We start from the raw sequence: 16,123 nt of genomic DNA on the forward strand, positions 1-16,123 counted from the left end.
CCAGTATAAGTGTTGGCATTGTACGTTTTTGCAGTATGTTACATTTGTATGTTTCATATAAATCATGAAGGTTTCCAAAGTGAAGATGTATATGATGTGACTGTCATCTGGACGTGGAAGGGATGGTGGATGGCGTCGCACCTAGGCAACATGCCTGCCAAGCTGCAGACCACAGTTTAAACTGAACAACAAAGCTGGTTGTGTTTTAGCAAGTCATCACTGCATCTTCCGATGGCTTTTTATTTCCCCAAACTAATGTTTTTTGGTAACCTGTTGCTGTTTTTCCAGTGGCTTTTTAGCAACCAAACTTGGTTGTGTTTTTTTATTGGCCTGTCCCTGTGTTTTCTTGCCATGATAATGCCACGAAAAGAAGTTCAGTCAGGACCACTTTAGTCAAAGAAAACATTATTTTTATTTGCAGTATTATATTTGGCAGTATGGCTCTGTTCTGGGGCCTCTCTGCCTTCTTAGGCCTATGCAGAATGCGTCTTCCATACGCCTATGTGGAAAGCAAAGGGTGGAGAGAGCACACCTTTCTGCCCTTCCACGCATAAACAAAGAAAGCCTGATGCAGAGAGAACAAACCTCCCTGCCCTTCCATGCGCCTACATGGAAAGCCTAAGCCTAAGGAGAGCAGCAGCAAAGACCCCCTGGGAACAGAACAGAGCAGCATCAATGACAAACAGAAATGACATTGATAAGTCAGACACAGCATGAAAAGGAGGAGCTGGGGTGGAGGCAGGTTGCAAAGCGGCTTGCAGCGGAAGCAGCAACAGTAGGCAGGCCAGAGCAGTTTAAATAGGGCGCCCTGAATGAGATTTGCCAATTGGTTGCATCAAAAGGAATCATGTGATCTATCAGCTGACTCCCTTCCATCAATCAGCGGCTCCATCAGTTGATTGGCTGTTTGAGATCAGCTGATGTAGCTGGGATGTGAGCTGAGCTTGACATCATGTCCTGCTTGAACTAACGCTATGCTCAATTTGTTTTTACAGAGACACCGTAGCATTTCCAGCATGTAATTTAAGGCAAAACATGATCTTTTTCATAAGGAAGGAAAAGATCATCCATATGATCTCAAAACATCATGTTTTGGCTTATTATGCCCAGTCTTGGTGGCACAATCCCCGCTGGAAACACAGTGATGGCGTGCGCTGTCCCCTCTACCTCCCAAATGACAAGGTCAGCTCATATACTTTGTCACTTTAGAAACATAGATGATACATACCAAATGTACAAATGTAACATATCCATGGTTTACAAAAACATACAGTGCAATCATTTTCTTCTGGTGACTGGGCTGATCATGCGCCCCTTCAGGAAAGCAAATATAAACAGCATGCTCTATTCCATTGAGAGACCAAGTTAGTCTCGAGTGTTTACAGGTAACAATGAGTGGCCATGAGGAGAATACTGTGCAAGCACTCTATTGGTGTGCTGGAGGTGCAAATGGGTATAACTGTATGCGAAACAGCACAGTGCTGCAAAAGAACATAGGCAAAAACCCTGACAATCTGTGCTGGAGGAATAGAACCTTTAAAATATTTATCAGACTGTTGTCCTGAATCTATTGTAAAGGTGCCGCCATTTTGGTTGCATTTATGTTACAGATTGTGCCTGAACATACTTGTTGAGGCAGTGTTGTTCTGTTTGGCATACAGCCCTCTTAAAGTGACACAAAGAAAACATTATTATTTCATAATTTTATTTTTATTTACTGATGTATTTATTTTGAACTGTGGTGCCTGATGACAAAAGGCAGATTCTCATTTTTCTTCTCTCTTTTCAGATGGATTATTGATTTATTTTTATCTGATAACTTGCTCTCTCTGTTTGCCTGAGGAGGGAGTAGATTGCCCAGTTTGCTGCTTCCACTCAAAAGCAGTATGGAAATCAACCATGAGTGGATTTGTTCTGATTAATAGAGCAACACAGTCAGCCAAGAAAAAAGGCCAAGTCAACAGAGGTTACCACGTAACCTAACACTGACCTGCAGTCCCCACTTTTAGTGGAGCAAAGCGGATTACAAAAGAAGAGAAGTGCTCTCAAGTTTAGACTGAGAGTCTGGGAACCTCTTCTTTGTTCCACTAGAAGAGAACAGCATAACCCAGCATCATGTTGAGCTTCTTAGAGGAAAAAAACTACTCATCAAGTGCATGCGTGTGCTTTGTAGTGAACAGAGACTGAAACACAACATTACTGCTGGATATGCCCGGAATTGAAATTCCCTTTATTCGGGGGACACTATGTAATGATATCAGTGTTTCCACTATGAATTTCTCTGTGTGTTTATTTTCTTCAACAGCACTGGGTATACTTGCATTTTTCTGTTACTTTGACAAACTAAACAAACAATCTTCTCCCTCCTTTGGTTCTCTTTCCTAAAACTTAAATGCCCAGTTTCTTTCCTCAGCTGCCCTAATACTTCTCCTCACCTCTTATAGGCAAGGAAAAGCTGTGCTATTGTTCAGTGCTTTTGTGTAAACAAAAGAAAACAATAGTTCAATATTGCTTGCAGGCTTATCAAGTTGGTCTTTTAAGCAGAAAAGGCAAAACATAGTTCCAGCTTTTCAGATGTGGAGATTTGCTTGTTGTTTAAAAGTCCAGTGTGTAGGATTTATGGGGATATATTGGTAAACAATACCGCCATAGCAGTGGCAAGTCTTGAGTCTTTCTAGATGGTTAGTTACGGATGCAAATCCAAAAAAGTAAAAGTCGCTGAATAGAATAAAGTCTTTAGAAGTACGTGGACAGATTTATTTGCTTTCACTGCTAGCTCTTTAAAGTAGCAAATCATCATAAATAGTGCCCTGCAGAATAGCCACCTTGTGGTAAAACATGAATGAATGCTCATTTAGACTATTAGTATAAGCTAAATTAGACTAAATAGGCTGTTTTACCTTCATTAAAAGCCTCAAACATGTTTTGCAGCTCCACACATTATTTTAGTATTTCAAAAATGGCTCTTTTGATAGTAAAAGTTGCCGACGCTTGCACTTAACCTTTAAGTCTATTCTATGATGGTACATTCATTTTCTTTGAATTTTGAACAATGTTCAAAAATAAGAATTACCGCTGCACCACTCAAGTTTCTCTTACAGTTTACCTCCATTTCTGTGAAAACATGAATGCATCACACACATCAAAGATTAATCAAAGATTAGTGTCATCCAGTATCCAACCAAATATCTCCTGTCTCTTCCTGAGATATGATGTTGAATAATGGCCAGAAAAGTGTTTTATGCAGAACGTTATGATGTCACAGTGAAGTTGACTTTTTACTTTTTATATATACACCGATCAGCTTAGTTAGCAACATTGACATTTTGTTACGATGCTATATTCTGCAGGGAGACCTTTGGTCATGGCATTCATGTAGATGCCACTTCACGCCCTCCACCCACCCAAACACCGCTGTGGGCTAAGTAACCCCCCTTCACAGCAATGGTACTCCCTGATGACAGTGGCCGTTTTGAGATATTGGGTTGAGACGGATGCAAGATCACACTGACTTTGATGTCTGACCACTAAAATCTAATCAGTTCATCACTGATTCCAAGTAAACGTTTGCACCAAATAAGAAGAAATTTCCTCAAGGCGTTCTTGAGAGCTCGCATTCACAAAAATGAGACTGAAAAGGTCGCAGTGACCTTGACCTTAGAATTATAACCACCAAAATCTAATCAGTTCATTGTTGAATCTGAGTGAATGTTTGTAGCAAATTTGAAGAAATTCCCTCAAGGTGTTCCTGAGATATTGGCCTCTAGTTTCCCAGCGCGGAGCAGGGTGGCACAGGGTGGTGAACCCCACGCAGAGCTAGTTTCGAGCAGCGCAACCCGAGGCGCGCTCAGTTTGGTAGTTTGGCAGACTGAGGTGCGCTGAGATGGGTGTGGTGGCGCAGCAGGGGGAGGTGTCGACAGATCCAGCTTGGCGCAGTGACAGTTTCGTGCCAAAAGGCTTCGCCGAAGGTGCGCTAAAAGCTCGCCAGCTGAAACCAGGTCTACTGTCAGCGCAGGGGGAGCGCAGCCGGTGTAAGCCGAAGTTTGGCTGACCGGCGGACAGTGCGCACACGTCACCAAAACCTCACAGGCAGGTTTCCAGAATATCAGGCACATTAACGATGCAATAAATACCCAAAAAACCACTATTCAATGCAACTATCTGCAATCAGCACATAAATGTATCTCTATATCGACTGTCCCGTCACATCTGATGTCAGATCAAAGGGGATTGGCACCGTTTGGCACGTTTGGCACGCGTAATGGAAACCCAACCTGATTTGATTGATACAGCTGCAAACCAATGTGTTCACATCCCTCTCAGCCAACCACAAACAGCCACAGCATCAGATAGGGAGTATATATTCAGCATCTGTCATCTTAGAAAAGTCAAAAGAAAAGAAACAGAGTGAGACTGCGAGAGAGAAAGAGAGAGCGCGCGCGCGCATGAGAGAAATGCTGTCAACAAATTAAGTTATGTTCGGTGTCTTAAGGGTTTACGTGCTTCATGTGATTGCCTAACATGCTTAACGTGATCTACAAAGATGGAGTACATTATTGCGAGGAGGAGGAGGAGGACTTACGCAGAGAGGGTGTACCGTCGAAGGACATCCTATTTGGACATGACAGAGCTGGAATGCAGGTGGGCCACACGAATAATGACTGGAATACCGCCGTGTCCAATGTAATTGTCATTTCATGTTGTGGTCTTTTTCATCACACAGGAACAAATTACATCTACCCCGCAAGGTGGTCCAAGTGGTGACGCGCATTGTGGCCTCTGATGCGCACCCCGGTGGCACCTGTGCTCTCCCTGTTGCTGTAAAGGTGACAGTGGCTCTGACCTTCTTCGCCACAGGGTCTTTCCAGCACACCGTGGCCGCGGTGACGGGGATCAGTCAGAGAGCTGTCAGTTCGGCTATACATGCAGTGACGTCTAGTCTAGTCCGACATGAAAATGAGCACATAATTTTTCCATCCACACCTGAGAGCCAGCTCTAAACAAAGCGAGGTACTGGGAGCAGTCGACTGCACACATGTACAGTTACGCGCCCCAGATACCCAAGCCATCACTTATGTGAACCGTAAGGGAGTACACTCCATTAATATCCAAGTGATATGTGACTCAAATTGCCTGGTGACACATGTGTATGCTAATTTTCCTATATTATAGTATATATAGTATATTCGGACACTGCGAGCTTGGACCTCCCGGACCAAAACATCAGTTTCCTCCTGGGAGAAGTTTGGCCATCTGACGCTGCTGCTCTCTTCTGCCATGGCGAAATGAGTAAACTCTCATTACGCCTTCGCGCAGCGCATTTAAGGGCGAGGAGAGGGGCTCATTTGATTGGTGTGATGTGAATCGGATGTGTAAAACCCACTCCACGCCTTCTCTCCTCCCTCTTTCCGACTCACACAGGTAGGAGGGACGGAGGTGGGAAAGAGGAGTAGCTGCGCCAGTGTGCACGGTGTGCCAAACTTGCAAAATCCGTCTGGCCACACCCAGTTGGCGAAGCGCAGGTGCGCTGCGCCTCCGCCTCGCCTGGTCTGCGACATTAGAGACCACTGTGTTAAAAAAACACAGACAAGGTCACAGTGACTTTGACCTTTGCCCTGTGACCACCAAAACCTTATCAGTTCATTCTTTGTCTGAGGTTCTGTGTGTGCCAAATTTGAAGAAATTCCCTCAAGGTGTTCTTGAAATATTGCATTCACAACAATGGGATGGACAGATGGACAGACAACCTGAAAACACAATGCCTCTGGCTATGGCTATCACTGGCACAAAGGCATAAAAAAGACCTTAATTCAAATATGCCAATTATTGGGATTATGATTTTTTTTCTGACATTTATAGACAAATCAATCAAGATCAACCAAGGAAATATCAGCAGAATAATAAATAATAATAGAAATATTTGTTGGTTGCAGTTGTAATTCTTACACATGTAACCATTTGAAAAGTGATATTACAAATAAGAAAATATGTTTTTTGTTGCTTTATACTAAAGGTCATTAATATTATATACTGTATTGCATCTCTTCACTCATGACACCACTTATTTTTTCCTTTCCTCACGCAATCCGCTTAGTTTCCCTTCTTAAAATTTGTTTCATTAGCAGACTTCCTCCCTGAGCCTTGAACACTGTTGAACTGACACATTCTGGCCTTCCTGACAGAGACCAATTAGTGAGCGTAAGGTTGAACAGCTTGAGGCCTAAGGCTGCCAACACTACTCTTTAGTGCCTGTTGGAAGAAACCATTTGATAATGATCCCACACTCAACGTCACCGAAAAGCTAAGTCCAATAATGACCAGACCCCTTAGCAGGCAGGCTGGACCTGGTCATGCTGGGTCATAGAAAAGTATGCGTTGAAATAATGTGCAATAGCAACAATTCTTTAGACCCATAAGAAGGTGTGGTGCAATGACATACAATAAGCCTCCAGCAGAGGCTGCGAGCATTCACAGCAGAACCAATTTATTTTGTCTACTTCAGATGTACTGTGCACGCATGTTGTTTTTTCAGATTTGTCTAAATGGAAAAACACATGCAGATTAAAATCTCCTAGTCACTAAGAGCGTTCAAGCAGCAACGGCATTATTTGTCAGGCACAAGCCTGTTGATGTTAGTGAAGAATGCCTGTGATTTCCCTTGCCAACAAACGCATAAAATGCAGAACATCTGAAAACTTGATTTCCTTTGGTAAAAAGGGAAAATTGAAAATGCCCTTGCATGTAAGAAGATCACACACTGTATTTCCTCAAAGAGCCTGATTCTACTGAATATCCAAAGCTTGTTTCCGTCTTACTATGATACACAAATGTGTGTCAGAAAAAAAAGTACTATGAATTATGTTCACAGCCAAGGACCATATCAAATGATATTCCACTATTAGCTTACACATTCAGAGGCAACCCCAAGTCCCAGTAGCCCCTGGTAGAGATTACAGAAAGAAGTGGGGTGGCATTTTTAGCAAGCACCCACTCCATCTGAAACATTTTCTTTTTTTACTCTCAGATTTCTCTGTTGTAATTACATAAATGAAGAATATCCCTTTTTCTTCAAATTTGCCACACATTTTGACCACTGATAAACGATGTGTGCCTAATGGATTGGACAACTCATTTAGCCTACTAAGTGACACACAGTAAAAAGTGCACCTCATGATAACATGCTTTTTGATTAATTTGTTGGGAAAATGTGTTTTGGGACTAAACCACAAGGTTTTTACTGTCAGACAGATGTGGCCCAATATAAAACGCAAAAACAGCTGGCAGATTCAGTCAGTGAAGGAACTAGCTGCATGTACTTTGATGTCTTTATGAGTTGTACTAATGAAATACAGCAGGTGATACAAGTTTATGAGGCTCAGTATTTATTCCCCAAACTTTAGGTGAGAACAGCTCCTGAAGGAGAAGGTGAAGGCGGTCATCTGCTCGTACTGCGATCATAATTTTTAAATAATCTGTGTCTCCCGCTCTCTTTATCTGCCTCTCCCTGTGTGTGCATGTGTATGCGTGTGCATGCAAACCAATCCAGCTGGATATTAATTTAAGTTCCGCTTGCCAAGAATGGCGGGTGCAGCAGTGCTACAACAGCATCATTCTGGCTTTAATGACTCAGTGCCAAATGAATGAGACTGACAGCAATTTATTGACCCAATTTTGAAACAGAATTGCTGGAATCATCTGCAGTAACAAATTGGGCTCGGCATGGTAACTGCTGCACAGCTACCTTGTATGTTCGTAATATCCAAGCTACTCATGAATCATGTGTCGGGCTCATTATTTTTTTTATTAAATAATAAGGAGCATGATGGTGGCCTGCAGCATCTTTGGTTTGAAACATCTGAGAACTTCTCTCAGCATGTGTCTCTTGGCTCCTTACACGCAATCCAGTATTTGACAGATCTTCATGTAGGAGGGAAAAAAGCTGAAATATGCCAAATACATCTGTGTTTGACCATTTTATTTACTCTTCAAAGTTCTTAAGGTGTTTGCAATCCAATGGCCAGAAAAACAATTATTGTACATTTTTGCAAACCATGGCATCTGACTGGGGCTGAGTGATACGATAAAGCTAATCATGTCAATACATTTTTTCTAGACAGAGATATAAGAATGTTTGATAAATCCTCCAAATAATTAACCATCCATACACCCGAAAGGGGACCACTGATACACCTTAAATGCCACTTTCCGCCCTCCATTAACCAGAGGAAGAATGACCAGCAGAAGTAGAAGGTGAGACCACGCACAAATGCATATGCTAACGTTATAACGTTACATTCAACATGCTCATCAAGATATTTTCAGTATGACTGTTTTGACAGCAGATAATAGCGCAGCGCTACCCAATAGCCCTTTTTAGATAGGAATTGTGCAAATCTGCAGGAAAGCCCAATCAGTCTTTTTTCAGCATTGGCAGTATAAAAACAAAATCGGGGAGTGCAGCAAAATGCCCCCTACCTACTTTTGTTCATACAGGGGCGTGAGCAAGTAACAAAACGTGAAGCTCAGTGTGTAAACAGTGACGTGGGAGGGAAGCCGCGGCTAGTCAGGCGGCGATTCTCTCGTAAGTCGGCCCGTTCTTCACCGTCCCCGTCATCTGACGGTTAATGGCCTCTTCGTTTGCGAGGGCAAGGAGGGCGTGCAAATTCCTTGTCTCCCCAGTTGCTCATCTGTATAGTGTCTGTCAGGTTTGTGTTTCCCTCTTGCTACTAGCTGTTCACTAATTCCTGCAATCAGCTGTTTCCTGTTTATCCACCGCCAGTGGGTTGCACGTGCAGCGTCATCAACAGCTCCTCCCACAAGTCATCAACTGTCCCTCCCGTTGTGGAAGGCCGCCTCGGTCTGTTTAAACTGAAAGGGTTCTGCCAATATGACGGGTCCATGTCATTGGGCCAACATCCCATTAGTCCGATGGTCCGCGGTGCTGAATGGCTCCCGGCGGGCGTATTTCTACCTTGATTTTGTGCCGCGACCGGCTCTGGGTCAGCTGGGAAAGGCTTGAGGCGAAGCAGGCTCACAGCTTATGTGTTTGTCACTTTCTTTTTCATTTTAACCCACACCATGATCTTTTCCTAACCCTAACCAAGTGGTTTTTGTGCCTAAACCTAACCAGACCTTAACCACAGGGCATCATGATGATTTCGGAACGGACTTCGGAACAATGGGTTTAATATGGTCGGAACAATGGGATGTCGGACCAATGGGCAGTTCCCAATATGACTACCCTACGAGGCGGAAAAATGGGCGCCTCGGATCAACTCGCCATTCTGCCTCTGTGTGTATAAACGCTCGCAGCTGGCTGGCAAAACGGCTCAACATTCGCGGAAAATCTGGCAGTGTAAAAGGGGCTAGAGATTGAATTTGCAACATTACAATAGCTGTATGGGTCAACTCATCTAATGCTAATGCTAAGGTAGCAAGTTAGTGTGACTGACTAACTATTTTATTAGAATGATATGACATAACATGACCAAAGGTAACGTGAATGAAACTTTAATAGGCCTACATTACCTCCATGCCTACCTCCTGTCCGTGAACATGATTTCTGCTGGTGTCACCTCGGATAGATTTGTATCAGCAAAAAGACACCTCATTACTTCATATCGTCATCAAAGTCCGTCTTTTGTGATTGTTTGATTTAGAAATGGCAGAAATCACATACTGCGGGCGTAAAACTTTTACAGAAAGTACTGAGCCCAGTCGTGATTTTTTGTTTGACGATTTATTCTGTTAACATTGTCAGCTATGACTCTTACAAAATGTTTTAAACAGTCTGCCCATAGAATTATACATAACCCTGACCAGAATTAAGATTTTTTTTGTCTAGTAATTGTTTAATTTATTGACATTATTTTGATAATAATTGTTTTGAATCTACCTCAGATTAGTGAAATGTTCTGCTGTTTGGCAAGTGTCATGTTCTGACAATAAATAATAGTTTTAACAAAATTAATTTCTTCAACTTTTACTCAGGAGCAAAATGCTGCCTTTTAACTTGAAAGAAATAATTTTGAACTTCTTTAGATAATTATTAATATCTACTAATTTGAATATTTTAAACACAATAACTTTTTTAGCCATTATGCCCAAAAGTTTACATTTCAACAGCCCTGTGGTCAACCACTTGGTTATGGATAGGAAATCCGCCACCATCCACCACCTCCGGATGACAAAGTCAGTTCATAAACTACTTTACCATAGAAATGTTCATATGATCCATACGAAACATGCAAATGTAAGGTATTCATGATTGCAGAAATGTACAATGAAAACATTTTCTTCTGGTAACGTGGCTGGTGTTTGAGGACCTTACTTAGTTTAAACAGTGAATAAAGAGTGTTATCATGCCACATTAAGACACAGCAACTTTTGGATGTATAGTGTATAGCACATCTCTGAAAATATGTTTAAACCAATGTCCACCTTTCAAACACTCTGGTACATTTTAGTGAAAATATGCAACAATAACCACTAGTAGAAGGGCATCTTAACAATGTTTCAAATGTACTGTTTTGGAAGTTGCCATGTTGATGACCCTGATGCCTGTAGCTGTGTCAAAGGCCCAAAACATGTTCAACTTGTTGCATCCTCTGACATATTCTTTAATTGCAATCAAGTGGCTTTTTGCTTTATTGCCCTTTCAGAACTCCCCTACTGATTATTAAATGTGTTGAGAGCAGCTCCATGTCAGGCAGACATAGCATCAAGGCATGTAGTTTGTGTTTATAATAGTTTTGCTAATAGGACGAGCTGAAAAACTTCAAATTGACTGCTTAACTGATCTTTAATTGTCTGTCTAATTGCATACCTGACTGCTGGTAAGTCCATGTTACTGCTCAAGTGTGAGGCTGCATATTACTATTAAACGGTTTTAATTGCAGACAACAAGCCATCACCAGTTGATTGTTGTCCTTAATTTTAGAATCAACAAGATGTGCCTGAATGACGCCTCCTACGACTACATTCTGTGCAAACACCCACCTGCTGTGATTTTGGGTAATTATAGAAAAATGAAAATTACATATTATTTACCCATTCCAAAGCTTCCTATAGTTCTCCTAGACTTTTGTGGGCCTTAATGTAATGGCATTTCTAAATCTCAAACAATTTATTCTAGGTAAACTGTTAAACATTGCTGCAACTATCAGCCACCACCAGATGACCGATCACTGCAAAGTAGAATATAAGTCATATTTTATTATTTAAATCAAGGTTTTCTAAAAACTAGGTGTTAGTTTTTGAAACTGTGATGTCTATGTGGTTGTCAATTGCCTTCATGAGTTTGGTTTGTATCCTGACAACTATTCTGAACTTCTTAAATGTTGCTCCTGACAAATATCCCCCATGTAATAATAATAATAATGCTACAAAAAAAAAAAAAAACTACTAAAACTAATACTGAAACTAATAAAAACGAAATTGCAACTACAAAAATAAATTAATAAAAGCTTAACTGAAACTAAGCTAAATTCAAAATGAAAATTAAAAACAAAATAGAATAAAAACAACTTACAAAAAATACAAAACAATGAATATATCAATAATATGCAATACGTACTGCTACAAACAATGCTCATATTTTATGCACACTAATTGCTTATCTGTTATTCACATTCTTGCAACACCTAGCCCACAGCTAAATGTTCTGGCTTGACTTTTTAGCTGAAGGACGAAGCTTTTGCTCAATGTCAGTTATACGCAGACACATTTGCAAACAATACCTTGGCAATCATGACAGATTTGCCATGTCCTGTTACATGATAGAATATCAGTGGTTGTGGGGGAGGCTTGTTGGGAGGGAAGACAAATTCTGTTTAAACACATCTGTTGATTGGCCACACCGTGGGAATTCAGAGAATAATAACCCTGTGAAGGCAGTGGGAGAGAGAGCTGGGATGAAGGGATCTAAATCCGTGCTGTGGACAAACAGGAAAGCCGTTTCCCTGGCATCGTCCGTCCCTCGGAGATTACATGTCTCTCGTTTTCATCATAACATCCAAGTTGGCTTGCCACCATTAATAGGACAGACCTCAGTACTTATCCCCATCACATTGCAGTGGCCAGAAAAACAGACCCCAGCGGAGCAACTGTGTCATCTGCACACCATCGGGTCTTTACGAAGGCGCAACATATAGCAACACGGTGCAAGTGAGAAATCTGAGTATGTTTAAGTGTTGAAACAAAATGCAATCCTTTTTACAACAGCAGGCTGGAGGTACAATTACACAGCATGAGTGAAATACTAAAATACTCTCAACAGGTTCAAGTGCGAGGCTGTGGGCTGCAGTCAGGTGGACAGCATGAAAAGGTAATATACTGTAGCTGCAGAGCACAATTCAGAGCCTGCGGTGAGTTGAGGCAGTTTCTGCACCACAGCCCTCCCGGCTGTTCAACCCGTCCTCGTTCACTCGTTCAATATACCTCCACCTCTGCAGGCTAAAGCCCATATACTGGCCGCTTCATCTCTCCACAGTATTTAATGCGTTTCTTCCTTCCCACTCCCACTCCAAACCTTTGCCAAATGCTTGCTTGACAACACATCCCTCAGCCTTTGCAGCAGACAAGTAATATGGGCTCATTTTGCAGCAGCCCATGGCACTGACAGCAGTGGGCTTGTGTCTGCCAGAACTGATTACCTGCGAAGATTGCTGATCAAATTGTCAAATCAACCTAACTTTGAGACACTTTTTTTCTTCACTTCTACCTGCAGAAAATGTGACCTGTTTTATTTGTGGGCCAATTTCTGTGACATCCACAGTTTGCAGACAAAGCCTGATGGGACTCTAAATCAAATTGTCTGTGGATTTTTCTCCTGTCCAACCAATATTTCTCACCAGTGGAAACGAATTCCGTTTTCAATATCTTAAATCCTGGTCGAGAATAATTATTCCAGCATTGTTACCGCGCTTTTATCTTCAGCTGCCGGAAGAAAAACATCATCAGGGAAACACGCGCCGGCCTCTCTCAAATAAGCATTTTTAATCTCTTTCATTAGGTTGGCATTACAGCTTTGAGAAACTGATTAGATGTCTCATTCCCAGTGCCTGTGCTGATTGTTGTTAATGGCAACCTGTATTGCAAGGGCATTGTCAAAGTGTTTGGCTCGCTCCATCCGAGCAACTCTCTGAAACACGTGGCTGTTTTAATTACTGCTCCATTCAGATCAATACAGCACTGGTACTGTGATCAGTATTCAGTATTTGAGTTTTCCTTAGAAACACACTCACTCGTTGTGCCTCAAGTCTTGATTGTGAAGAGCCTGTTTATGTGAGCAGGCTTAATCAAAGATTCTCACTCTGTGATTTAACACGTTCAATGTGAATGAGTTCTCAGAACCAAATACAACTCTGTTCACAAGGCAGAGCAATGCTCTAACTTAGCTGTTAAAAACCTAGATGCTGTTCTGTTTCCAAATGGTTCCCTGAAATAAAGCTCGTGTCAACAAGAATCCAGATATTTTTTGAAAACAGATGCCCCTCTGTGTCAAAAAATAAATAAAATAAATAAAAAAAATTATATCCACACATTTATTTTACAAAATATTTCTGTCCACACTGCAAAAAGTCTCCAAATGCGTTGGAGTTAGCTGTCCTCAGCAGACTCCCCTCGTTGCAAAGCTAATACGAGCTAATGATACCTTTGTCAAAATACCTACTTGAAATGGTGCCATGCCATTCTTCTGACAGCCTATTATTACAAAACCCCAGTTGTCCAAAAAATGTCCCTGTGGACTGCAATCCCATCTGCCTATTTGTCTAACAGCTCCTTATCCTGTAAACGAATGGCTAATTCTCCGCAAATACAGTATGTACTCTCCCTGCAGTCAGAGAGATCCATGGCCCGTAATCAGCATGACCCGCCTTACTCTGCCTCTGATTGACTTAACCTGATCTTTTTACCCTTAACCAATCTTATACCTCATGCCTAAATTTAACCAACTCAACCAAAGACAGCAACAAATTCTAGCCAATCATAGGCAATCATAGGAATAAAAATTGGCACCCAGGAAGGTCCAGTGATCTGTGTCGGAGAGTGTGTATCCTTGGAGCGTTGGGCTTTTGTTTATGGAATAACGGGCTGTCAGACAAGTAAGCTTTTGGTCCAATGGGATATCGTTTGGACTGTTGGGGTTTTGGGATAATGAGCTGTCGGAACAACAGGCAGTCCCCCCAGGGATATCTTTACCATTAATTTCCTTTAAATATAAGGTCAGAGGAGCTCACTAAAAGATAGGACTGATGCTCTGAACATGCAAAAGTTTTCCTCTCACCCCTTATCTCTAAAATTCCACTCTGATTGTCCCACCATCTTCTGGCCCGAATCCAAAATGGTGGCTTGTGACGAATCTTAAACCACAGAAGTTAAGGTGGACCAAATAACACTGATCCCAGCAGACCGTTCGTCCGCGAAATGGTGCAGCAATACAGATTTAGGAAGTAAAGTACTCATTAGACAAGCAGTGCTAACAAAAAGTAAACAAACCACCACCATTACTGTTGTTGGGTCTGGCGAACGCTCATTATACAAAGCAACAATCGGCATGGGCGATTTAAGCAGACAACATCATTGTTTCCTCAGCACTCCGTTTTACACGTCCACATGGACACAAAGTAAACAGAGATACACCTTAAAGGGCATTTCCAAATCTCATTCTTAGAGACCTAAAATGCTGTTTGTGTGTAAATGAGAGGCCAAAACATAAAGGGAAAATATCCATCGTCATAAATATCTGTATATGTGTGGACAGAGCCAAGTGTTATTTTATCTAAGCAACTGACAGTGACTGATGTATAGACATTATGTATGACATGCTTGTCCTGAAAATCCCTACAATGACACAGAATGCATGAATTAATAGCTTTATAATGCAGTAGCAATAACTTATAAATCAACTGGTCATTATTTCTTCATTAAAAATAAAATAAATATGAGAAGATGCACTGGAAATACCAAGGATATATTATTTCTTGTGAGAATAGAGGAAAAGGGATGCATATGTTACATATTCTTTTGGCCACTAAATATAATGATGTAATGCAAACTCAATTAGAATATTCAGTCATAATAAAATATACAAAAAGAAGAAAGAAAAAAAAGTAGCTCAATTCCCATCACTACTACTACTACGATGATTCATTCAAAAAAAAGGATGATTTGATCTAAATGGCACCACGACTAGGAATTATGATCCACAGATTTGTTTTATTTGTTACAGGGTAATGCTTGAGCCTTTCCTGCTGGTAATTGCAGTAAGTCGGAGAGAGAAGAGGCAGACTGGGGCTCCAGATGCCCTCTTCCAGGCCAGACCTCCCTCAGGACAGGCTGGTCTTGTCTTGAGCTGCATCAGCCGGAGAGACGCAGACTGCTGATTCCATTAACTTAGCCACTAATAAGAACTACACCTGGGTCCTTGTTGTCCTGCATTTCATCCCCATCCAACTGCCTCCCCCTCCACCACCCCCACTTCATCCCCAGTCAAGCTCCAGGAAAATAATGAGTGGAAAAGAAAAAATAAATAACTGGAGTGAAATGTGAATATTTCAGCTACATGAATGTATCTTCTCGACGGGCCTCAAAAAGTCAGCCCACGGAAAAGGTTCATTGGAAGTTTACTGAAACATCTCTACATTGCCCTGTATAATAGCAAGACCTATCCACACATATTTAAATAACACCAGAAACTTACAAAATATAAATAAATAATAACATTCACAATCCATTTATATCCTTAAATATGCACTAGCAGCGATAGAGACACTTGTGGCCAACAAGACATCCTGTAGTTTAAACACCATAGGTATAAATACATCCTTGAAGCATTTTAAAATATACAGTCAGAACCTGAATCTTCAGTCAAGGGTTAAATATTAAATTTGGAGCACCTCTTCTTCTTGGTGCAATACTCACATGGGCAGGATATACACCTTTCCTCCCTTTCCCATTCTTATTTGATGTACCGTGCACTCCATAGCTGCTGCAGCTGCCCAATGAAATCTTAAAGAAAAGAAATATGAGCAATTGCACTCCTCCGGTGGCCAATTAAAGTTAACAGATAAACCAGATGCAATTAATTCTGAATTATTACTGTGCATTAGTTTTACAGTGT

This window comes from Epinephelus moara, chromosome 11 (genome assembly GCF_006386435.1).
Source record: "Epinephelus moara isolate mb chromosome 11, YSFRI_EMoa_1.0, whole genome shotgun sequence".
NCBI lineage: Eukaryota > Metazoa > Chordata > Actinopteri > Perciformes > Serranidae > Epinephelus > Epinephelus moara.